The 26,556-nt window shown below is 38.5% G+C and overlaps 1 protein-coding gene across 3 annotated transcripts in view; it reads left to right on the plus strand.

Moving 5' to 3' along the window:
* The window catches only part of lingo2 (leucine rich repeat and Ig domain containing 2), a 245,530-nt gene that overhangs the window by 65,189 nt on the left and 153,785 nt on the right, over positions 1-26,556 (plus strand). For all 3 annotated transcript variants that reach the window (XM_057349446.1, XM_057349445.1, XM_057349447.1), the window contains one exon: positions 21,946-22,050. The gene's annotated coding sequence lies outside the window, so the exon portion shown is untranslated. The remainder of the gene's footprint in view (positions 1-21,945; positions 22,051-26,556) is intronic.

Consider the following 26,556-nt stretch of genomic DNA (forward strand, 5'->3'; position numbering starts at 1 on the left):
AATTTTGTTGGAGCAGGCAGGTTGGATGAACCAGACGACAGTAATCTGGATTAGATAGATGGATGGTGAAGAAATGCAGGGGGTATTGACTTCCGTCTCATTGTATCATGTCTGTGTGGACAGGTACATATGTTTTCTATAGATGCACAGGCAGGGGTCGAAAGTATTGGGTATAAAAAGAGTGTAAGTGTTTTTTAATATATTTTTTTCCATCACAAATTGTATAAAAAAATATTTACTGTATTGCTTCCAAAGTTTCTTGACAATTGAGTAGTGACCTGATTTCTACTTCATAGTTATTTCACTTTATGGCATAACATTTTCCATTCATTTCTTTTTAAGACTTTTCAAAATGCATAAACGATTTCCTATTTAATTTAAATAAAAATATAGCACTTTAAGTGTAGATCAACTGTATAAAGACAAGGAAACTTTTGAGCTGGCAATTAAATATAAGATGGTGATTTCCTGCCTTTATGATTATTAGGTTTATGTATTTATTTTTGTGTGTATGTATTATCTGAAGACTAATAGAGAGAGAGAGAGAGAGAGAGAGAGAGAGAAAGAGAGAGAGAGAAAACAGAGCGATGGTGTGTGCAAGCACTTCCTTAAATAAAAATGTGTCATGTTACAAAAGCTGAAGAGAGAGAGTAATATAAAAACCATGCTAGAGAACATTGCATTACAGAGATTGCTTTGGTTTCAATCTATTGTCCAGAGCTCATATAATCTCTATCATGTCAACAGGGCGGAAGAGAGTTGGATAGGACTTGTGTAAGTGTACATAAAAGGCGTAAGAAGCCAGGCGTTTGTTAGTGATCCTCTTGGGCTGTAGAGATAAGAGTGGATGGTAAATGCTTGAAATCAATAAGCCTAAAGTAAGGGGCACACAGTGTACCCCTATGCATTGAAATACAGCGAAATGAAGACAGCTTTGCGGGTCATTTTTAAAGCTTTCGCTGTTCTTCCGGTCTCATATGCTTCTCAGGCTACATTATTTATGAACCTGCAGCACAACATCGAAATCTGGGCTTAAACCCTTTTCTTTACTCAAACTATGAGAGAGATGCTACTGTGCCGTTGATGGCACTTGCTGACTGAGTAATCCGTCAAAATTGATTTTATATAACCTTTTATTAAATATGATCTTCATATAATCTACTATATACAATCTTCTCACAGACCATCAATTGAATCCGATGGTCAGCGTGAGAGGCTGAGAATGAGAGGCTGAGAATCAAATGTCACACTAGAATCTGCTTGCAGATTATCTGCTTGCGGATTCTACCAATAACCGTGTTACAATCTGACAGGCTTCCATTGGTGAAAAAAGTCATTTTGACGTTCAGTATCAAGATTGTGATCGGATATATTGCGTCCTGGTGCGTACAAGAACACAGGTGATTTTTGTATCTGAGTTATCACTGTCTCACGCTGTTTATTTATTAAACTCTCGTGTGTACCGTCACCTTTACATTCAGACTATTCCATTTGCTGTCCAATAGTTATTTATTTTCCAGAATGCATTCTTTCCCTGAGACGCATCAAAATTAAACTCTCACTTTGTTCAATTGTCACTCTTTCTCTGTACAGCCCTGCTCTCTTGAGCACCCCTGCGCTTTCATATATCAGTTTGTTGAGATTGTAATAAAAACATGTAATGCACTCAATGTTTGATTGACAGGTCCATGTTCATGGGGAAGAGTGAGGAAATTATCTGAATATTCAACATGATAAGCATGCATCTTTTCATGACTACATGGGGACAGTCTTGGGTTACTGATAGAGTAGGGGGCAAACTGGAACCTAATTGTGTTTGTGTAAGAGTTAATTGCTGGCAAAGTAGAATTATCCATTTGAATGTGGAGGAGGTCTCTGTGAATCTTTGACTAATTCTGTAGAGGTTAATACAGATTTACTCAGAATTAAAATTAACCACAGTCAGCAAACTTAAAACATGTTATTCGGCCATGACTCTTCTTGACAGTGACTCACCTTGCATAAACATGAGGTAAAAGAAAATTGCTGTGTTGGGATGCCTTAAAAAAAGAGATATTTATTTTCACTTAATTTTATAGGCAACTTTTTTTTAGGTTAACTTTTTTCTGACCGTTTTACCATTTTGTACATTAATTTGTTTTTACCTGTATGTTTTTGTATTTGTAATAATTTTATAACAAATAAGTACATAAATAAATATAGATTTTGATGTATTATTATTATTATTGATTAGTAATTCTGGGCAAAGTGGAAATTGTTTCAACACCACAAAAATAATATTTATGATTTTATTTATTATTTATTAAATCTTTTTTTCCTGTTTTTATGTCATTTTCCCTTTTAATATAATTTTTCCATTTTCATTTCTTTCTGTCTTAATATGCTAAGATCATCTCTGCAAACTGTGAAAAGCGCTTTAGAAAATGTCATTACTGAAAATGCCCAACATTATATTCATTTTAATTGTCGTTTCGTCGTTTCTTTTTGTTTAGAGCGACAACAATTCATTCAGCGAAAACAAACACTCAACATTGCTGCTAATGATCCAAACACATATTAACCAACACGTGGTTCCCATGGCAATAGTGATTCCATGCCACACGAAAATGTCCAGAATTTATAGACGTTAAGACTGATGTATCTGTAACTACCTAGTGGGCCACACGCTCACGTTCTTGTTGACAGGAGAGAAAGCGAGAGGCAGCACCTTCGATTAACTCAGAGGGCACTGAGCATGGTGTTTTAAACAAGACATATGGTCATCGCAGGCAGCTGTCTGCTTGCTCAAACAGACAGCCATTCGTCCATGTCTCATTGGCTTCTGTATTGATGTTTCTAGCAGGGATGTTGTTGGTGGGGGGGTGTGTGGAAGGAAAGATTCCTCCCTGAGACATCCAAACACCTCCCGCTGACACCCTTTAGTAACCAACATACTTACATAACGTAACATAGTTAGTAACCAGAATAAAGCTTAGTGGCTGTTAGAGCTGGGATTTTCATTTTATTACTCTTTTTTTTTTTAGGCAGTAAGGGAACAAAGTATAAAAATGCATCTCTCAATTTTGAGGTTGACTAATGTTAACAGTGTCAAAATATGTCAAACACGTTTGCATCCAACGCCCGTCATGCATGTTGCGTAACCACAGAGCAACGTCCCTAGTAATAGAATGTGAAAGAACAACACAAAACACAACTCTCATGAAACAATGCAAAAATAAACAAACATGATTGTTTGCGTCCTAATTGTTATTCAGAATAACATGATGTTCCAGCCATGTGACTTTGATACATGCATCTGGAACACATATAATTTGTCATGGCAGCCTAGTTGTAGTTGACAGTGAGGATCACAGTGCTCATCTGTTTGATCCATTTATTCCAGCACTGTTATGGATGAGAGAACTGCTGTAATGAAATTGTCTCAGCATTGCATATTACCCATAATTCCCCAGGCCTTCAGGCACTGTCTTGTTGACGACTGAGCCGGACTGAAAAAACATCACATTTTACACATGTGATGTTTTGATAAGGTAATTATGGAACTGCATAAAATAACACTCTGGTCACAGCAGCAAAATAACTGTTCATTTGTGTTTGTATGCAGTATTTGCGTGTGAAAAGGGTAGGCTAGACAACACCAGGGAATGTTTTGCAACGTGGGTTTATTATAAATAACTTTTGTATAAGCACAGAATATTCATTTTACACAATGGGTGTTATGCTCACGTAAACCTGGTTTTCGTGATGTCTCATAATTGTAGATTGGGTTGTATGTGTGTTCATGGTATGCACATGTTCATTTATGTGCAAGGACAAGCGAGCTGAAGTAATTAGTTTGACTTCGTCCTCACACTCGCTGAGTGTTTCGACCAGCACAGTTGGAATGCCAAAGGTCACCTGCCGTCTCTACGCATCCCTGATCACCACCAGCAATTACCTGCCAGGTTCATCGTCGCCCGCCGCCTCCCTCCTTCTCTCACATTTCTTTTCAATAAAAGTAAACACATCGGGGTCACGGCAGGGTCAGCACGGGTGTAAATTTCCTTTTTTCCACCAGAGTGCCATTCAAGTCATCCATGTTGAGTCTGTCCATAATTTAGAAATAATTAGCTCTCCTCCGTGCACAGTGTGTGCAGTTCTCTTCCCCTTGAAGCGTGCTCTTCCCAGATCAATCTTGCTAATTGCTTTTAGAGGGACTAATCCTATAAACTGCTCTCGCTTTAAACTGCATAAGGGCCCCTGAAGAGGGCGTCAGCCTGAGCTGATTTGGATTCAGCGGCAGCCATCATCGCTGCAAAAGGCCGGGTCAAAAGGTTGTGACAGTAGAGAATACCTACAACCTTAAACAGGTCGCATCAGAGCCCAATTTGTGCCCAACAAGACAAGGTGCTTGCTTCGCTTAGAAGGGCAAATGTGCGTTCTTTCATTCAAGATGCAGCTCGTATGGCTGAGAGAAGGGCGGGGGGATGCAGGTCAGCCACTTTGGGCAAAGATGTTTACCTGATATTAAATCGCAGTCCTGCTATTTAAACCAAGAAATGGCATGCATTGCCATCTCTGCACCAAGAGATGAGGCCTCGCCCACAAGCAGTGACATCATAAGTCATGAAAGTATGAAGGGGAGGTGGAAAAGTGTTGCTGAAACAAACTGCTATTTTGCCCAGACTAGCACTCTTTTTCTTTAGTCTTGTTCAACCTTTTTTGTGATCTGTGGTATTCTTTTCATTTTATAGATTTCTGTCATTTCAAAAGATCTAGTTTCATACTGTTACTGTCAGTCTGCTCATGAATTGTTTTCTTCAGGCTGTGAAGTGCATCAACATTCAACTTTTGGGTGCATTGTGATTCATTGCAAAAACATTTATGCAGGATTAGTCTCTGTAAATGTTTCTTTTCATGGTTTATATGCTGCTTCAGATTTTCAGTTCCAGAAACGTACCAGCATTTAATTGGCTCATAAAGCCGGAAGCATTTTAAATTCTGAATTTAACTTTAGCAACCCTGCTAAAATGTCCAGCTTAAACCTGTCAAACATTCACACTGTCGCAAGCTGATTTATGCTGGTCTTTTTTGTGATGCAGACCAACACAATCTCATGGGTTTCACAAAACTAAAAAAAACTGCAAAACTATTTACGACAAGGCAAATTCATAAGATCTTATTTGTGCATTTTAGTACAATCTGTTTTTCACCCCAGTGACATTAGGTTTAGGGGTGGAGCTTAATTATTGCTTTTTTTCTAATAGTCAAACATATTTCAGTCAAACACAATATAGTCAAACTAAGTTTTACTTTGTACAAATTCATGCGACATCGCCATCTCGTAAAATAGTTTTGTTTTCCTGTGAGATAAGATTGGGAAAACACAACGCTGCACTACAGTAATGGTTGTTGTGGAGGTTAAAACAACTTTAGGGCTAAATCAATATATGTCTTGACACCCCAGGCCCAGTGGGAACCCTTACATTAACCGTTAAGAGAGATCTGAGAGGGGGTGATTCTTTGACAAGCCACAATTCTGAATGTCAAAGCAAACAGAAAGCAGTTTTATACAGCTGCAACCACACAAGCTCGCCTTGTTTGGATACCCTTGATACAGTCAAGAACCGTATACAATTGCTAGCCACCTTATTAGGTTGATCGATTGCTAGCCTTGGTAACACAAACATATAATCCCAACGGTTTCAAACATTGACGATTTCTTTGTTGGTTTCTCGTGGATTGAGACTAATTTAAGTAAATGCAATAATTGGGATAGAATCGCTTGTGCACGCTTTTGTTGTCAATTTAGGAGCTGATCACCCGAGGGGTAAATGTGTATGTCGACTACCAACCAATAAGTTTTTTAAAGACACACTGAAGTGGCTTGATATACGCAGATTTTTTGATGAGCTGACATAATTTCTTTTGAAACACACTCTAAAAATTGCTGGGTTATTTTAAACCCAGCGTTGGGTGAAAAGGGACGAACCCAGCCGTTGGGTTGTAACCTAACCTATGCTATGTTGTTTCAACCCAAAATGCTGGGTTGTTGTAACCCATTGTTGGGTCAGTAAATGTTATCTGTGATTGACCTATGGCTGGATTTATACCTTTTCGACCCAATGCTGGGTAAGAAATAACCCAGCATTTTTCCAGTGCAGGAAGTTGGTGACATATTGAATGGGTTCTTCCTCTTTGAAGCAGCCAGTAGCATTTAGTTTACCTCACAGCCTGTAATTTTCTAAGAAGCTGATCCGCACAGTCACATGTGATAAAAATCTTATGTTTTGTATGCATGTCGTTCCAAAAAGAAATGCTCGGTCACTTTCAACCGCGCTGGGTCAAAAAGGGACAAACCAACAGATTAGAGTGATTAGATCTGACCCATCAATGGGTTAAAACAACCCAGAACTTACAGTGTATATTCTGAAAGCAAAGTTTTTCCGTGTTTTGGAACAAATTCATACTAAAGTGAAAAATTGCATGATTTCATGGGGACGATATTTGTAATACTATTAAGAGCCCCCCAGATAGTGTTAAACAATCTACATCTAATTAGATATAACATTTTCTCTATACATGCATTTTCATTTGACTTGCTACATTGAATGGTTGCTGCCAACTTGCTCAATGGCTTCAACCATAGATGTGAAGAGAAAGCGTATCCTCCTTTCACCCGATTTAAAAACAGCAGCTGGACAGGTTAATGAGAACGTCTCTTTTAAAACGACCAAATCAAATCTGTTTGTCTTATCTTGTGGTTGATAGAAACATTTTCCATTTGTCAGAGGGGCAAATATAACAAACATTCAGCTGTTTCCTCTAATGTGTGCTTTAAATCATTCTAGTGTTCACAGAGTGGAATTGTGCACGTGTTTATTGCCAAGAAAAATAAGATTAAAAGGTCAGAAAGCATCAAATATGTGCATAAATTACTTTATCAATCACACACTAATTCATTTCCAGATATGTGGGTGATACCGCAGTGATTTATAATACGTTGCCCTGAATGTAAAGAGAGGCGTGTGTTTGTTTGTGTGCACGTGTGGCTTTCAAAAGCTTCCTGCAGTCTCTTGAACTTCAAGAGATTTGAAGTCCCTCTCCCATCTCGGAGCCCTTTGTGGCTGCCATCTTTCTTTGCAGTAAGGTCACAGCAGGAAAGCCTTTTAAAGCCCACTCTATCTTCAGGGCCCAAACAGGATGACCCCCGCTCTTACCTCTGGGGAGTCTGTGGATTTGACGATTACAGTTTCTGCTCGCTGTGTGTCCCACACCCCCTCCCTGTGGTTAATAAAGAGAGAGAGAGTTTAATTACTTCTTCTCGATCAAGAATTTCAGCTTCAGGTTCCTTGCGTTCGCAGTGTTTGTCTGCTGTTGTGCTCTTTAATGCCAGTGCGACTGCTGCTTAGACATCCAAATATTCTGAACGTGTGTTATTATCTGTAGTCGCCCAGAGCCTGGCACAGTAGGAGGCTATTGTTAATGGTCGTTGGCACTGCCAAGTGAACCATTCTGTCTAAATCCTTGAAATTACATTGCAGACTAAAAAAAAACATTTAAAATGGATTTCTACAATAGGAGTGATGGTGGGGGTGTTGACAATAAATGTTCTGAAGAAAGAGATGGAAATATCTGGGAAAGCTCCCATAAATTGTCCAGAAACCATTATTAAGACAATGGGTAGAGGAAGCAGTAATGTGCTCTGAAAGTGCAGCATGAACCATTGCATTTGCAAATAAGGAAAATTACATTTAACGTTTCCTAACAGCTCAGGCTCCGGTGTAAATTTATCTCCCTCTCTCTTTTTCTCTTTCTGCTCTCGCTGGCCTGTCATCTAGAAATATGAATCCCGCTCTAATGCATTTTTAAATACATTCCAAACACTCCATAATGTGTCACTCGGTAACACTGGTTTTTAGTGTAGGATACGTCTATAAGCCTCTCAGAGACTTTGGACGGAATTTGAGGGACAGGCACAGTCTCTACTTGTTTGGTAGCGCGTCCATTCATTTAGCTTCGTTTTGCTGTGATTATGTCATAATCAGATGGACGGAGATTGTCACATGAGGTCTGTTTTTCCACAGGCTGTGTAGTTTGATGGAGAGTGACATGACACGTGCATGAAATAAACCTGTACAACCGAAGCCCCTGTGAAGAAATCAAATGGCGTCTTGTCAAAAACGCACAGATGTCAAACCCCCTGTGAGAACGGTCGCAAATGAGATCTCTTTCATTGCTTAGTTGTTTCTCCAAGCTATCAAGGTGTGATTTATAATATTTAATGAATTTCTTGTTATCTTTTATGCTAAGCTAATATTCTTTAATCTGTAGCTTTTATTTGCAGATGCGATTATATTTTTTGACATTTGTTATAGTAACGCAAACCAGATTTGGCTTTAGTTCACTTTATTCTTTCGTATATATGTCATCTCATGACATTTTATAACTATTTTACGTTTTCATACAATTTACATCATATGAATTCGCCAACTTGTAAAATGGGTAAGTTTTCCTCTTAGATCAGGTTGCATAGGGGTTGAACGACCTTAGATTTTTTTAGGTCGGCTATTATGTGATAAAAGTCGCGTCGACGTCGACTAGTCGATGACGTCATTAATAAAGTAACAGCTAGGAAATGTTTTGCAACAAGATTTGATGGGTGTGGGCAGTAAGAGACTCGTGTATACGGGCTGCAGCAGAATGGCAGGACTCCCGCAAAATAGCCTCTAAATATATAGCATCTAAATACAAATAAACTGTTGTTCATCTATTGCACAAGAGCAACAACAACGAAACTAAAATAAAACTATTTTAAAGCGCGAGGTCGTGGTAGCGGGGCTATGCAGTAAAAGAGCAGCAGATGGATCTCTACAGCAGCCTAAAGTTATTTTAGATGTGAAGCGTGTACCCAGCTAACACAGTTACGTTGTGACGACGTACCTAGACCGGACCATATTTGTCGCCACGACGTACCATAATAATGTTCCAGCCACGTAACTTTGTGATTCCCATATTCGTCCTGACGACGTAACATTGGACGTTGTTGGGACATGGTGATTACCTCCTGGAGACATACCTGAGACATACCATATTCGCTGCAGCGACGTACCAAAAAACGTTTCTGGGACATGATGAGCACGTCCTAACGACCAAACGGTCACGTTGTTATTTTATTTTTTAAAATTTAAACAATTATCATCCCTCACATGGAGGAGTTAATTAATTAATAAATTAATTAGTGATTAAATCTGTACATTAAAGATGACATTTTATGCATAATCGGAGTAATTCTCTATTCAAATATGTATAAAACACAGTATATCGATTATAAAACTCAACACAGCACTGTACATCACAATCAGATATTTTATTTATACTGTAGTACATGACATAAATAATCAAAGACTTCAACACAATGTAGAGGATTTAAAGCAGATATTTATTGACAGAGATGAATAAACATTATGTTTAGGCTTAACATCATATTCTTGTCTTACCACATAAGTTTAGCAGGTTGTCCGTTTTTAGAAACAACAATCAAAAGCTTCTTTAGTCCCACTCACAAACATCAGGGTCCGTTCATTTAAACACGCCAAATCGATCGAAAATCACTCAAATATGTGTTTACTCTCACATCTGTAAGGTATAAAGTAAAGAAAGAATATTAAACCGCTAAAGTAAAATCAGGCAGTGAGGTAAAAAGAAACGACCGTTAAAGTTCAAATGATGAGAGCGCGCGGCTCTTTGCAGAACAAAGAAGGCGCGTGCGTGCTGGAGACGCGGAACACGAGTAAATATTTCATTTAAAATGCGATTTATACAGCTCTTTAATCCACTGTTGTGAAATTAGAACTTCGAAGAAACGAGCGGTCCTGTCAGGCGCAGTTCAGCTGTGCGCGCGCTGCTCTGAATTTGAGCCAAGGCGGGAGGTGCGCGCTGTTAATATTCCCATACAACATAGCGTGGTAAATCTCTTGTAAATCTCGCAGATTTACAATGTTCAGACTAAAAACTTTTAAACAAGCATAATAATTGGCTTGTGAATCGTCAATGTTAAAGGGGTCATTTTACACGGCTAAAAACGAATATTAGTGTTTGCTTTAGATGTATTACAATGTGTATACACGATTTAAGGTAAAAAAAAAAAACGCTGTATTTTCCACATTCCATGCATGTTTGTATCTCCTCTTAGCCCCGCCTCTCTGAAACGCGAGGATATTTTACAAAGCTCATTGCTCTGAAAAGCGAGGTGTGCTATGATTGGCCAGTTCACTACTGCGTAGTGATTGGTGGAATACTGCAATTGCGTGACGGAAATGTAATGCCTCTTTACCATATTCGGAACATCAGGTTTCAAAGCAATTGTACTGGCAGGGATGCCCACATTACTTGCGTGTAGATTTGGGCGGTTTTAGTCAAATCACTCCACAAGCTGACGTCAAGTTGTGGGGGTGTGGTTACACGAGGCATTTCAGGCAGGTCCGGGTGAGCATTCGCTTTGTAGATAAAATACATCTTTTGTTCCGACACTTACATTTTTGCAATTTCACGTGTCTAATACATGCATGGGCAACTTATAACACACAAAAGACAAAGAAAAACACGTACTTCCGGCGAATGACTCCTTTAAGCATGGGCTAATATAAATGGTAATGAAATTACATGCTTGCGACCTGGCAGTTATGTTACCAGCAGGTCATGTTGACATCAAAGTATTACCAATATATTACGTAACTTGGTTATCCTGCAATGTTAGGAGACGGTAAATGTGACGTTATGAGTTGGTCATTTATTGGTAATGAAATTATATGCCTGGGATGTGCCAGTTAGGTTACCCGTTGGTCATGTGATCACCAAAATAGTACGAACATGTTACGTAACTGGACCGTTCTTGGTTATCTTGCAACGTTGGGAGACCGTAATGGCGACGTTATGAATATTTAATGGTAATGAAATTAGATGCCTGAGACGTGCCAGTTACGTTGACAGCTGGTAAATCATGAAATTACCAAAAAGTACCAATACATTACGTAACTGGAATGTCATGTGTTAGCTGGGTTAAGCTTTAAATGTCACACCATCTCATTAATGTCGACTAGTTTGTGCAACCCCTTCACACTGACAAAATATACAGTATATATATTTGTATTCAGCATAATAAAATTGTCATAAATTGTAGTATCTTTGGATATATTCATAAACAGTATCAGTAGTTGTATGTGTTAAACCGTAATACACTCAACAAAGGGGCTTTCTGAGGTGATCTTGATCATGTTTTTACTCAAAAGTAAACATGCTAAACAGAAGTTTCTCTTAAGAAGTCATCCTAGTCATCTATCCACTTTTATACATCTAATTTTCATTCACAAAATTGAGACACAAATAAGCTGATTCCTAAAACATAACTGAGAACTCTATTAGGTTTCTTGAGCTATTCATGAGCAACCTCTGAGCAATGAAATTTTCCTCTGGGACTACACTCATCATGCTTTGCGTGACAGCAAATAGAAATCAGAACTTTCTCTAACAATGTAATTCTGCGCTACTAAAGCTCTCTCTCGAGCGGTGCGGCATTGGCGTGTACACAACACGCTTTGCCCTTTCAAGTTTCAGCAAATGGTCTGTTAATTGAAATCAATAAGAGGAGGAAAAAAACACCTGTGAGGGGGCAAATCGATGCATTTCTTCACTTTTATTATAAGAAGTGAGGCAGAGGCCATTAGGTTTCATTCACTAACCCTATTGATTGCCAGGCCCGTAATTTGCTCTGGCCCCAAAGTAAGCTTTTCACCCCATTAAGTTCCACCACAGGTTCGGCGGGCCGAGTGAGGCGCGGCCTTAATCATCATTATCACCTGCCTGGTCGTTCCTGCACACAGTCAGATAAAATCCCCCCGATTATGGATTCCTCAGTTCTTTTTGCCTGGTTTTGCTTGCAATTTGCGTAATTGTCAGATGGACTACGTAGCATGAAGCTGAAGGTGGAATTATGGGAACGAAACAGAAGACTGAGGCCAAAGGGCTACTACATGACTACTGGCTTAGAGAGTCTGTTGTCCTGTCTACTGTCGGCCTGTCTTGCGCGGTTAAGGTAGTGAATATAAATATGCTTTGTGCTAGATGGACTTCTGCACCACTTTATACCAGTTTATACCAGCCATTTCAAATACAAAACAAAGATTTGCGGACCACCTGAGATGTCAAATTTGGGGGAAATCTCCAATAAACCAAAATCAATTACCTGAAGTTTTAAGTAGTGCTCAAATACACTTAGTTTATATTTTGTCTTTTGAAATATACATTTTTTAGACTTAAGAATTCATCAGAATTATTTTGGTCAATTATAATTATTTATGCCTTTATGCAAATCTTTTAAATCACTCAGTAATCTCTGAAATCCTTATGAAATCCTCCACGGATAACAATTTAAGAGTCACTGCTTTAAAAAGTTGTCAGGGTGATGTATGCACCAAGCATATTCTCAATCAGCCTAACTCCACAGCAAGTACCGTCTAAAGAAAGGTTCACAGATTTATACCGATCTTAGACTTCAAGATGGATGCCCAGCCTTTGAAAGAAATCAATGAATCAGTCTGCACTTATCTGTCAGCAGTCATTGATCTAACAACACACGTTGTATGTGACGAACAGTGAAGATTCAATCAGCTGTTGAGCGGCAGAGTGCTTGTCTGTCATCGTCTGTCAAAACCACAGTCAAATGCAAATGCTTCAGGAGTGGAGGAACATTCTTCTTATCCTGCCTGGGATAAGCATGGACTGAGTCATCGACAAGATCTGAGCAGTCAGATTCTAAGCGAATTTTTCAGGATTCTTTGACATCGCACGAGGTTCAATATGGTTTTCAAGGACTGTATAGTCAAATTAAACTGTTTACAAATAGTGTGCATGAACTGCAAACATAAAGCACATAATTATGGGGATACATATTTAGATATGAAAATAAAATAAACAGATGAATAAAGAAATAAATAATACAATAAAATAAAAAATAATGAATGAATCAATTAATTAAAATAAAATACTATTTAGATTTATTTTGTGCAGTATTTACTTCATAAGTACTTCACATTTACTTCTTATATCATAATATACATAAAAACGAAATAAATTAATGAAATTCAGTATTGATTTTAATTAGTGTTAAAATGTATTTATGCGGTATTATAGACACAAACAGTCTTATGCTATATATGCTATAGCATGCTAATCACATGGAGGATAAACATTTATGCGCAGCAATAAATAAATAGCTTCCAACGAAAAGATACGTCCAAGCCAACCATAGCGTTTCCACTTTGAAAAGCATTCAGTCTTAGTCAGTTTATATTAAGGAAAAGTAAGCTATCATGTTGCTTTAACATGTTGAGTAACAATGTAACAACAATTTGATCTATAATACATACAACACAATATTGTTGCATCGTCTTTTAAAGTGATGCTACAAATTGAACTTGTCATTGTGTAGAAAGACAGCATGTTGAGGAAGATTATTAGATTAGAGTGAAAAAACTCAAATAAGTGGAGAAGATAAAGCCTCTCTCTCACTTTCACCAGTTTGCGAATGATGGCTGTTCCCTGAAGAAGTGTATTAGGCTCTCTGCTTGTGATGTGACTGTTTTCACAAACAAGCAGGCTGTTAGTATTCCTGAACGACTGTTCAGAGTTCAGCTTTTAGCAGACATGTGCTCCCTTTTCTGACCTTAAGAACACTATAAGAATTATTACACCATTTAACCGATGTTGCAGTACATTGCAGACTGAAAGCAAATACTGTAGATGGTTAAGACATTGTTTTTATTAAACCTTGCTCAGAAAGTCAAGAAGATGCATTTGTGAAGTGTGTTTGCCAATGGTGCATCAATTCAAACTGTTTGTGTGGGATTTCAGTTAACATTCAACAAATTTAGTTATGGAACACAGATATAAAAAAAATCTAGTTCAAATTGTGGGTACAGTGGAAAGATTTTAAAACTGTCACACTGAGAGAACAAACACTTCACTGCGATTAATTCCGTTTAGTAAACTACCTCAGGAAAAGTTTACCTTACACATCTTGGACATGCATCATGACAAATCATCATTATTTTTGAACTTCTGTTTGGTGATATTTGTGAGACACTTAAGTAAATAGGTCATTTAGAAACTAAATAAAAATTATATTCACATTTTACTCTCCATTGCATTCAAACATGGTTGAATAGACAACAAGAGCCTTAACCTCATTGTCTTCAATATAGACAAAGAGTATCTGGGGAACTCAGAGTTACTCAACAGGCGCTGCTGTGGGTCAATTCAGAGCTCAAAATATAATCACAAAATCTGTTATGGATTTCAGTCAGATCCCTTGGGTCAAGCTCTTGCCCACACAAGACATGGAATGTGAGAAAACATTATTCCACTGGAAGAAAGATGCATGGGTCGGACGAAAAGATCACATGTAAGACTTCAAGAGCTCGAACAACAAGACAAATAAAACTTTTTTTATGTCTACTCTATATTAAAAACTTACACTGGGGAATTCTCTAAAATTGAATTGTGCCTGCTAAAAAATACGCACATTACACTCTGCATTTGGTTAAACTGAATTGCATGTGGTTAGTGAAGACGAGTTTTACGCTGAAAAATCTATCACTGTTTTGCTTTGAGCGAGACATTTTACATTATTCCAGAGGGACTGCATGTAGTAAGTGAATAATCTAATATAAAACATCTAAATCTACCGAATGTTTGGTGGAAATTGGAAGCATTGTGTGTTATTTGTAACCATTTCTCTGGAGTTGCATTTCTAACCTTGCAGCCGTGGTGTTGTTTTAATCCGGAAGCGTTCATTATATGTCACATATAATGATGTGCAAATCTGATATTCAAACTAATTGGACCAGCTGCAAGTAACAAGCATACAGAGCAAACACATCAGGAGGATCAAAAACTGAATAAACCTTTACTGGCTTAATTTACATCTCCTGTGTGTTGATATTATTTGCAAAATCACACTTAAGCTCTAATACTTGAACTCTGCGTGTTGTCTATCTGGATTTATTAAAGAATGTCAGTCAGTTAACTAAATATTGTTTCACATTTTTCTCTTAGTGAGAGTATATGCGTACAATATGTGTGGGTCTGACTTTGTATGGGCTGGTGTTTTAAGGGGACTCAACTGACCCTGTGCGCAGCCCTGATTCAGAGATCTAAACTCCCTGCAGAGGCTTGTGACATTTTGAATTCAGACGTCGGAGCGTCTAGCAGAATGACCGTCTGATCTTGCTTTGCCTGACAGAGATACGACTGGCTCTTCTGGGAAGTGTGCACTTTGTCATTACCTGGGTTTCCTAATTACTACCCTTGCTTCCTAATGTCAGATATTAGTTTACCAGTGTGCTATATAGGTGGGGGTTGATATCCATGAACGCTCCAGTGCTAAAGCATCACCACGCGTGTGTCAGCGGAGACCACCTGTGTCGGTGTGTATGCATTATTTGAGCATGTATGCATACATGTATATGTTTGAAATAAATATTAAAGATGAGTCAACCGAGTCAATGATGGTGTGGATCAGCCTGTCTGTGATGCACTGCAAACAGAATGAAAATGTTGAAACAAGTAGTCTCTGCTGAAGTTACAGCCGCACAGATCTAGGCAGTTAGGGAGAGAGCTTGGTGCAATGCAGCTGCTGGACGCATGAAAGCATGAACCATCAACAACGTGGGAATTTGAGAAGGGACTGATGCTTAGAATGTCCATTTTATTAATGTGTGTAGCATGAGAAAAATATGCAAAAAGGAGAGAAACATTTTTTAAACAGCTTTGAGGTGAAGCACCAGCAGCAGTTAATAAAGAAATTCCATGCATCTGACAAGAGTTAGTATAAATCCAGGACCACTGGGACGAAAAGGAGCCAGCAAAATGCAAACAAATACTTAACATCTTTATCGTAACGTCTTCTGACACAATATTACTAATGTCATGAAACATAGATACCTAGTTCTGTTGCCAAGAGAACCTGGCAACCATTTTATTAGATAGAACACACATTGTGTGTTTGTATAGAAAGGACTGTCCTGTTTTAAAACAAATACATGTGTACAACTAATATAAGTTCAAATGGATTCAGAACAAATACAATTTATGTAGAGCAGCATAAACAAGATGCTTGGGGCAATTTACCGTGGACTGCACTGTGAAAAGATCGGGCTGTAAAGTGGGGATGTTTTCCAATACAATGCCATAAACAGATTTTATTTACCTATTAACTTCCAACTAAATCAAATCAACCTTTGCCTTTAAAATGGATTTTGTCCTTGGTCCTCCTCACTGTTTTTATGGTACAATAGCTATTAGCAATAACATCTCGGAGATGTTGCCACAGTTCTTATGAATTTTTGTCTAGTCATTTAATGGCAAAACGTTTTGTAAATCTATATTAATATTTTATACTCACCTTTTTTGTAAAATAGCTAATATGCTTTGGACTGTTAAACAGAGCTGCTGTAAGGAATGGGCATTTGCCCATCTCCCCTTATGGACAATGGACATTCTGTCACTTGCTCTATTGCTGCCTCCTGTTGAACTGTAGCTGTGTCCCAAATGAATGTAGGTTCCTACCAAATCGCACACTTATGCACTCTATTCTACGCCATTTTTAAGTATAAATAGTGTGAGTAGTGCGAGTAGTGAGTAGTCTCAAAAAGGAAGTGCACTTTAAGTACCCGGATGATGCACTTTTTCAACCGAAAATATGAAGTTTGGAACTGTGGACACTTCACGCACTCAAGATCGTTGAGTGCGTGAAGTGTCCAGAGTTCCACACTTCGGTTCCACCATATTTTCGGTTGAAAAAGTGCATCATCTGGGTACTTAAAGTTCATTTCTTTTTTGAGAATTTTCAATGTGAACGCACTACTCACACTATTTATACTACAAAATGGCATAGAATAGTGCATAAATGCACGATTTGGGACGTACCTTATATTTAAGCCATGTGTTTGCAGCGTAGCGGTGCGAAGTATTGCATGTATTTATTCTAGTGCGTACCGAGCGTTCCATTGTTTATAGCCATTGTTCATGTTTATGTCCAGGTTTCTTGTAATGACCCTTGTGCCTGTTTATTGGATTACTGCTTTTGGATCACTCTCTTGTTTTGTCGTGGTTTGGACTGTCTAATGGTTTACGGATTTACCTGCCTGCCCTTGACCATGTTTTGCCTGCTGTCTTTGGATTGTTTGCTGTTTGGTTATTAATAAACAACCTGCACTTGGATTCTTTACTCTCTTCAGTATCTCACTCGTTACAGCTGCAAATGTGATATGATTATTTGATATCTTAATCATTTTGTATCAATATAAGCTTATAGGAATGCATATGTTATTTGCTGGACAGCTCTAGTTTTCTGCTACAATTTCTTTACTGTCAGATGTTTCAAGTCTAGCAGGTTATTTTTTTATTAAATCTTTCGTGTTGCACTGTCCATGAAGTGTGCGCTGCTGTTTACTTTATTGCATGCTCCAATGAACATGCCTCCGGGTAAACAAGCCTCTTTGTTTGCTCGTATCTCTTCTTTACTTCTAATTTCAGCGAAACATGCACCAAAAAATATTAAGCCTGATTAACCATCAATAAAGAACCCACTGCAATATTATTATCTCATTCCATACTTAACCACCAGTTAATGATCAGTTAATATTTCTGTTTCACATGGTCAAGCTTGATTTACCTTTAGGGAAACTCATATGTGGTCAGTTTTTACAGATATGTGTAAAACTACTGTTGAGAGTTGTCTCTCACGCAGCAGCACACCAGAAGCTAATACAATAATGCCCATTTACATCAAACAAGAACTATTACCCTATAAATAAATACACAACAGAGGTGTACTTTTCTGCTTACTTGGACTAAAAACGTACCTTGAATTTCACGGCAAATGGAGTTAGACTCACCACAATGTCGCTCTCAGGTTACTAATGCAGTTCAGATAATATAATAATCTGATATGTATAAAAAAGGCCTCTGCAGACAATTCCATTAACTGCCTTCAAACTCTCTTCATCTTTTAGCTGACTGCTAGTGTAAGCTTTCACCAACAATGCCATAACAACCAAAATGAAACACAAATCCTCGATGCTAATGCTTTTCGATGAGAATTTTCTGATGGAGTGAATCAATCGCAGTTGTGACTGCACACACATGTTTAAGAGTTTATTCTTAAAATTCTCAAGCAGACAGATTGAGGGGGTGCGTCTATTGTTTACTAACAGAACACAAAGGTCACTCAGCTTTCATGAGATAACGAAGGGAAATTTTATTAGTGCTGTGAACAAAAATAGCTTGGGGATGGAAAAGATGAAAGCAACAGAGAAGCAAAGAAAGAATTTGGTTAATTGGTAAATGATAGTTTGACAAATGTCAAATGACGTTTGAAAGAGGTACTCTGAAGCCTGGCTGCTGAAACATAGAATCTAAACAAAGACAAAGAGCACAAAAAAAAAGTAAAATATACAGAACAAAGAGAGAGTCTAAGTGACCTGGAGAAAGGTGTCTGTTAACATTTTCATGTATCAATAGCAAAAACTAAACTTAAGAGGTCATCTACCCCCTTTTTGTTTTACTTTCTTCCTTCTACCTCATTCTCTTCTTTCTCGCTTTTCTTTTCCTATCTTTTTATCCAATTTCTTGTTACCTTCTTTTGTAAGGTAGCTAAACACATTTTCTCCTCCGGTATTGTGTGCTCCTGTGAGGATCCTCATTAGGTCTCTGCTCCAATTAATCCTGCTTGATTTCCATGCAGCTCGCTCTTTCTCTCTCGGCCTCTCTCTCTCCTGGCCCTGCAAATCTTCACATGGTGGATTACTCGTGCTTGTGGGTGGGAAGTAGGAAAATATGACAAAAGGAAAGAAAGAACCGTTCACAAGTCATTTACAAGAGGCACGTTTGGTTTCTGACGCCCACCTCCCTTCTCAAAGGCGAAACATTTTCATTACCTGTACACACAAGACGCCAAAGGCAGCAGATCAACACCAGCCATGACCTGCAGTATTTGATGGTCAGAGGATTCATCCAGAGAAGAAGTATATACTGTAGGGTGGTTGGGGGGGGGTTGAGTATCCTCTTCTGAGCGTAGTGGGTTTATGGGTCTCTTCTCTGACACCACTTTATCTACCAGTGGTGGGCAGTGTTTTTCTGTAGCGAATCCATCTCAGGTGTTTCCAGTTTGCCTCCAAAGCCCTCTCAAGGTCTTTAAGCCACAGAGATCCCGGTGCTGAAGACCTGCTCACAGCTTCCAGAGATGGTCATCAACTCCATAGCTCCAGACAGAGAGATTCTCTCTTGCACTTCCTGTGGCACTCTCTCTATCGCTGGTATACTCCCATTTGTCCTTCAGACAAGCTTTCAGACAAGATGTATCTCTTTCACGTCATCCCAATAACACTAATGTTTTCCACAAAGAAACGGTGCCTAGATTTTCAGGGCTTGTCCAGATAAATGATTTATGGCTCAGGTGTTGCTCTTTTACAGCTTGGGAGACTTAATAAAGCACCTTCTCACATCCTAATACATCCTAACTCCTAATTTTGGAGTAATAAACAGCCAGAAATTATACAGTAAGAGTATATATATATTAATGTACCGTAGCAAGTATTTTACAATATTATTGCACATGTCATATTTAAGCAATAAAGCCATGCAACACATATGCATTTTGTACAAAAAAAGGTTATTTCACAAAATAACAGTATATTGAATAAAACCTTATGAGAAAGATGTGTAGTGACTTATGGTATGGTTGTGTAAGAGATAGCTGGAGTCATAAAGACACAGACTATAAGTCTAAATTTACCCATTTACCCATTACCCATTGACTACCATTATAGTGGGAAAAAAACAATGGTAGTCAAAAGTGGCCCAGAACTGTTTGCTGTCCTACATTCTTCAAAATGTCTTCTTTTGTGTTCTAGAGAACACAAAAAAAGATAAAGTAATTTTTCCTACTATGGTTGTCAATAGGGGTTGAGATCTGTTTGATTAGAAGCATTCTTCCAAATATCTTTCTCTGTGTTCATCAGAACAAAGAAATGTATACACATTTGGAACAACTCGAAGGTGAGTAAATGATGACAGAATTTTCATTTTTGGGTGAAGTATCCCTTTAAGGCCCCTATTCGTGTTTTCGCAAATAAACGCCCCACATGGAGGGAAAAACAGGCGTTCCTCCACTATTTTACCAGGTTTGTTTAGCCAAAATGCAGGATAGTTGTTGCACCAGCCAAAGAGAAAAGCCCATGTTGTACTTCTACATAATGCCGTATGAGAAAGAAAATGTTCTCATAAAAAAAATTGTCTATACGATGTTTGAGGGTGCACATTTTTTGTCTTTAAGACAAATACACTTTGTTTGAATATCATTTTAGTCTTTAATAAAAAGGTTTGCGTACTCCTTTTGTCACCTCAGTTTTGAAATCACTGGCAAAGATTATTTAGTCTTTGACTTTTAAAACAGATGTTAATGTCTACATTGAGATTTCTGACTTTTTAATTGTAATTGTAAACTCTTGGCAAACATGAGTATGGTTTTAGACATCAAAACATGCCATATAAACCACAGCAAAGGATATATTAAATAGGTTGTAATATTTTGTAGTTGTAGTCTGTTCCCTAAACTGTATGTTGTCTTTCTTTGTCATTGAAAGTTGCTTGGGTGGGTAGTGAATGGAAGCTGGGTTTACGACTGCATCTCCACTCTTCATCAAATTTTAATGCGAGCAGTTCTAGTTTATGGCAAAATAAGTCCATCACTCTTAAAAGTAGGATATGTAAATCCCAGCACTGAAGGAAATCATCAATTTTTCTTATTGAGTGGGATTGCTGGCATGCAGTTGAATGTCTCTTTCATTGCATTGCACTTTAATCTTCATAATCCTGAGGTTTGAGAAATACTTCTAATCCATAACCAAGCGTTGCCACATAAATTCATTTCCAGCCCAATGCAGGAAAATGGCACTCAATTGGAAGTAAGCGGTACGCATGATGGTGGCTTTTGATCGATTACCTCCGCATTCAGCCGCTGATTGAAATAAATATTTGCCATGGAGTTGTTTCTCTCCATAATGATCTCATTTCATATTCTTGCCTCAAACGGTCCCTTGCCTCTTGATTCATAAGGCAAGCTGTGCACATAGACCACCCGACACAATCACACAAGATTTAGAGTCGAGGGAAGGCTGGTTAGTTAGAATTGTGAAAATGGTGTTGATACCTCCTTCATTTGCATATATGCATCTATGTAAAGTTAACACTTAAATGCATGTGATTCATTTAAAATGTAATACATTTCTTTTACATTCCCACAATTTTTTTTCACCAATTTAGCAATTTGTGGTGAAAATAAACAGTAATATATGACTCTTCCTAAGAGTCTTGCATGGATATACTGGAAACAACTCTTTATCTATACGACCTCCATAAAACATGACTACATTTCCAGACAATCAGCCTCATCTTCTTTTATTCTTTGAAACAGCTCATTACATGGCCAATCAAATTAGACACTATCTAAGATGCTGTCGGACCAGCAGTCACTGTTTCGTTTATATAGGCAAGATAAATACTGAACAAAATAAATACTGTGTGGTTTAGGATTGCTTCCCAGACAGCATCCCTTGGCCACATGGCATAACAGTATAGCTCATTTGCAGGCCTGAAAGACACAAACGATTAATGAAACAGCAGGAGACTGTAGTTTGCCCAGGAATGCCATTAGGCAGCATAGTCAATGCGGGTTGAGACTGAGAGCAGTACATATGGTCAGATGTCTCCTCATTGTCCAACACATCCTCAAGTCAGCTTACACCACAGTATGTAAACCGGATGTTTCAGATGGTGCACGTATATCTGCTTGTTACATTCAAGCATACTAAGCTAAAAAGCTTCTGTCGTTTATCTTATTTGCAGATCCCGCTGTGAGAATTCTGCTGGTGCAGCGGTCTTCGCGTAACAACTAAGAATTGAAAAGAAAAAAATCACCCCACTGGCACCTGCATTCAGAAGGGCTGACAGGTAAGATACGTTTTCATTACTGTGAAGTTCCATGGATGGGCAGAAGTGCGTATTTATGTTGTTGAAAGGCTAAGTTTAAACTCTTAAAATAATATAAACATTATTATTTTGTATAGAAGTGCCTGTTGTCACGTTAGCCTGCAGCTAATAAGAGTGAGAACGCCCTTGTAAATGTGACAAGAGGACTGCAGCTAAATGCCTAACCTTCTTATTCTTTATATGAAGTCTTGTTTCTCTTCTGTTCTCCTTCCTCCTGATCCACTGTGTCAGAATGACATTTTCTCCCCAAAGGGCACACGCAAGATGAAATTACTCCGAGGTGTCAAACATGTCATCTCTACATGTTTAAATGCCCAGTTTCAAATGCCAGCACCCGCTAGTGGAGCATGGCGCCGAGCACTTGCGTTTCCTGACACGTTTCTGGTATGGGGTTTAGCCGGAAACATGAGGCAGAGAGGAAGCAGAAATACTCAAAAAGACTGTGAATGTGTTGGAAAGAGACAGTATAAGTTTCAGTTGTGCTCGTAAGTTTTCATGCCCCCTTTATTCTTAATATCACGTGAGCATCAATGACTGCTCGCAACCTTTGTGATAGTTGTGTGTGAGTCCCACAAGTGGTAAAACTGCGCAAAACATCATCGACTTAAAAAAAGCGCAACATTATATCGCCACTGTGGGGAAGTAGTGAAATGTGCAGTGCATGCTGGGACACAAATAATAACAGTACCTGGAGGGTTTTTGTCAAAACATCTTCACTGCTCAGGACAAACTAGCTTTTTTTTGTTACCGTTACCCGAAATGGCTACATTACGAGCAGTCATTGATGCGCCAGGTGGCTATAACTCAAATCATGTGAACAAAATCATGTTTGTGGAATATATGTTAATATTTATGTATAATAAAAACTGCAACTTTCCCGTTGCAAATGATCCTTTCTGTTTAAGAAAAAGATAAACAACTTGCAGATTCTGCAGGGGCTCCGAAAACTTAAAGTATGCGCACAGTCATACGTTGGATGAAGAAAAATAGGTTTGTTTTATTTTTGCGGTTGTTTCTGTTTCCCCATGAAGGGGGAAAACTCATTACCTTGAGGCACATATTAAAAAGATGAGGCATTAGATAGCGCTTTCCTCACATTTTCACCATCTGATCCCTTCCTGAGCCTTTCCTGCTCTCTCATCTGTTTCATTCTTCCATTTGTTTCCTAATGTAGTCGACGCTGAGAGCTCTCACCCTCCCCTCTCACGGGCTTCTCAGTGGAGTGCCGGTACTCAAAATTTTGCCTCCTAATTCAGCCTCGCTACAATTACACGCATGCCTAAATGGGAAAAGGCATTTGTAGAGAGCAAGACTTTAAGCAGACACCTTGTGTGTTTGTGTACATGCGTTTACACTTTTCAGAGTGAGTGTCAATATTAAATCAACGTGGATTCTGATTAAGAAAACAAATGTTTACTGGTGTTACAGAGTTGGTCCGCCCCAAGGTGTGAAGATGGGTGGCGGCCCTCACACCTCAGCGTGAGAAGACTCGCAGTAGAAGGTGGAGTGCTTGGGATGTTGGGATGTCACCTGCGGTACTGTGGTGGTATTTGAAGACAGGGTTAGAAACTGTCATTGCTCACTTTACCACATTTGGAAACATCGTCAACCCCATACTGTACTGAATGAAAGGTGTCTGTGGAACTTGAGGAAACATGCAGGCAACAGATTGCGTGGCTATTTCTAGTTGAATTCATTTGCTTATATATTTTTGTAAATAATTAAATAAGAATAATTGTCGAGCTGCAAAAATTGGCCAATTTAACAATTGCCTGTATTTGGTAAAGACCTATTCACACCAAAGACAGTAACTATATAGTTATGATATCTTTGGGATCACTTTCAAAGTGATTTTATTTCAGCTGATGAACAATGAAGCTTGGCAGCCAGTCAAAATACATGTTATTTAGATTTTATTTCAAAAGGCTTGCACATTTAAACTGTAAAAAATGTAGTGAACGAGCTTAGAGTAAACAACATCATCATCCGTTGATGTGGATACTATTGTTTTAGTTATCTTAATAGTTGTCGTTCTTGGTGTGAACAGGCCTTAAAGGGATAGTTCACCCCAAAATGGAAATTCTGAGGAACTGAGCATATTGTGTATGATGCACTAAGGACGGTTTCCCAAATAACTAGCTTCATATTTGCATGCTAAATTATCCGTTCATGATTCTTCCTAACCCTCATCCCTTTTTTGACCCGCACATGCACACCAGTGGCAAAATAATATTTCTAAAATATTACATCCTGTATGTTTTAATGGATCCAATATAGAGGCATGATTAAGCCATTAAAGACACATCTGCCATCCTAATTTCTTTTTAATTTGGAGAGGCTGCATTCTGTGGTAGGCGATCTGACATTTTAATTAAGTCCGGTCTGTGAGACGGATTGCAGGCTGTGAGAGGGAAGTTCCGGCTGATACTCCGCGTGCGGAAGAGAACAAGGAGTCGCTCAGTGAGCTATAAATTGACCGTCTTCACCTCCCTCTGCACCTGAAAGCTACTCTAACACTCCCTCACTGCAGCTCCATTCAGCTCCCCTCCTGCAATCAGAACGCTTATGTCAGGGAGAGCGGAGGCCGGTTTGCATGTGATTATTCACCGTGTGGGGCGTGATGGCTCGTATTTATGCTGATTTGTGCTTTTCACAAGGTGCATAATACATTTTTGTGGGGTTTCATAAGAAATCATAGGGGACCCACATCGCACCCTAAAGATAACAGATTTCCAAGCATTTGTGTGAGTCAAAGCAAGATTATTTTAGTGGGTGACGGAGATGATCACTGATGATTCTTCACAGTTCACAGAGAGCGTGATTTTCACCTTTAAAATCAAGGCCTGTCTAGCAGGCACACGGGCAGCCATATCTTAACAGAACAAGCAGCTGACGGCTAGATTAAAGAACTTTGTCCTTCAAATCTAAAAAGATGTTTCTGGAGGGCAAGAGACAGAGAAAGAAAAGCAACGTTGAGAGATGTTTGAAAACCAAATCTCAACTTTAGAGCAAAAAAAAACCAAAATAATTCTCAGCCACAAAGAAGCTACCTGATGTGAAGGTTATATGAGAAATTCATTAACACTGGCTGATGTCTGAATAGGAATGTGAGAGTATTTGTTCTGATAAATTACACCGTCAATGTTTCTCCCTAATATTCTTAGAATTGATGCTCAGTGGGGGTTGGTTTCATGTTCTGTAATCTTCTGGTATGGCCAAATAGGAAGGTCATTGTGGAATCAAACCTTCAATTGGTGTGTTCAAAATGAAACAACTAAGGATGCAAATGCATTCCATGTGGATAGGACAGAAGCTTAAAGTGGTGTTGGACCACAGTTAGAAAAACAAGAAGAATGCAGAGGAAGAGAGATTCTGTTTACCTGAACACTATGCAGACACACGTCCTGCTGAGAATGCAGCAGACTGCAAAGCTTAATTTAACTTAAGTTGGAAACAGTGGGCATCATGCCACCAGGTCAACTTTTAGTTGGATAACAACTAAACAAGCACTGAAAATCAAGTTAAGTGTTCACACTGCTTATTAGGTTTAAAGTTAGAGCTATTTTCATGCCCCCCTCTGTAGGGAACATACAGGTTAGCAAGCCAACGCACAGAGAAGTCCAAGAGCCATGCTTCAGCAACAGCAAACAACCGGAGCTGTCCAGAGTGCTGAAAACCTTTTTGATGCTCTCTCTCTCTCTCTCTCTCTCTCTCTCTCTCTCTCTCGCTCTCGCTCTCGCTCTCGCTCTCGCTCTCTCTATCATTTAACATCTATCTGTAAATTTAAAAGAAAAAAAAAGAATTTTGAGGTAAACTGCCGGGGGCGGTTTCCCAGACAATGATTAGCATAACCAGGACAAGGCCGTAGTTAAATGAGCACATTTAAGTAGTTTAGTAGTTTTTACAAACATGCCTTACAAAAACATTACTTGTGTGCATTTTGAGACAAAATAATGGCACTTATGTATTTTAAGATTTGTCACTGCTAACTGTTTTTGGTCTTAAGCCCTGTCTGGGAAACCGTCCCCCAAGTGTTTAACTGCAAGTGCTGCAAAGAGGTGAAGTGTTAAAATGTTAGAAGCCATTCATAACCTCTAGGAACTTTCCTACACTTTAAAAACGTTTTATCTTTTAAGAAAAACACGAGATAAGAAGACACCTTTCATATTTTGTTTGTAGTTTATTTATAGTAAATTTATTTGCAGAGATAGCAAAAGTACACACATCCTTTACTTAAGTAGAAGTACAGATACTCATGTTTAAAAGTACTCAAGTAAAAGTTGAAGTACTGACTAAACTTGTTTACTCAAGTAAAAGTATAAAGTATGGGCTCTAAAATGTACTTAAGTAAAAAGTAGCCAATACTACTACCTGTTTTAGAGTCACGCTCGTACATCACAACTGAACTACCATTATGTAGAACACAAGCATAAAAAAGACTGATGGAATAAATCTATTTGCCACTAC

This window comes from Triplophysa rosa, linkage group LG13, assembly GCF_024868665.1.
Source record: "Triplophysa rosa linkage group LG13, Trosa_1v2, whole genome shotgun sequence".
NCBI classification, from domain to species: domain Eukaryota; kingdom Metazoa; phylum Chordata; class Actinopteri; order Cypriniformes; family Nemacheilidae; genus Triplophysa; species Triplophysa rosa.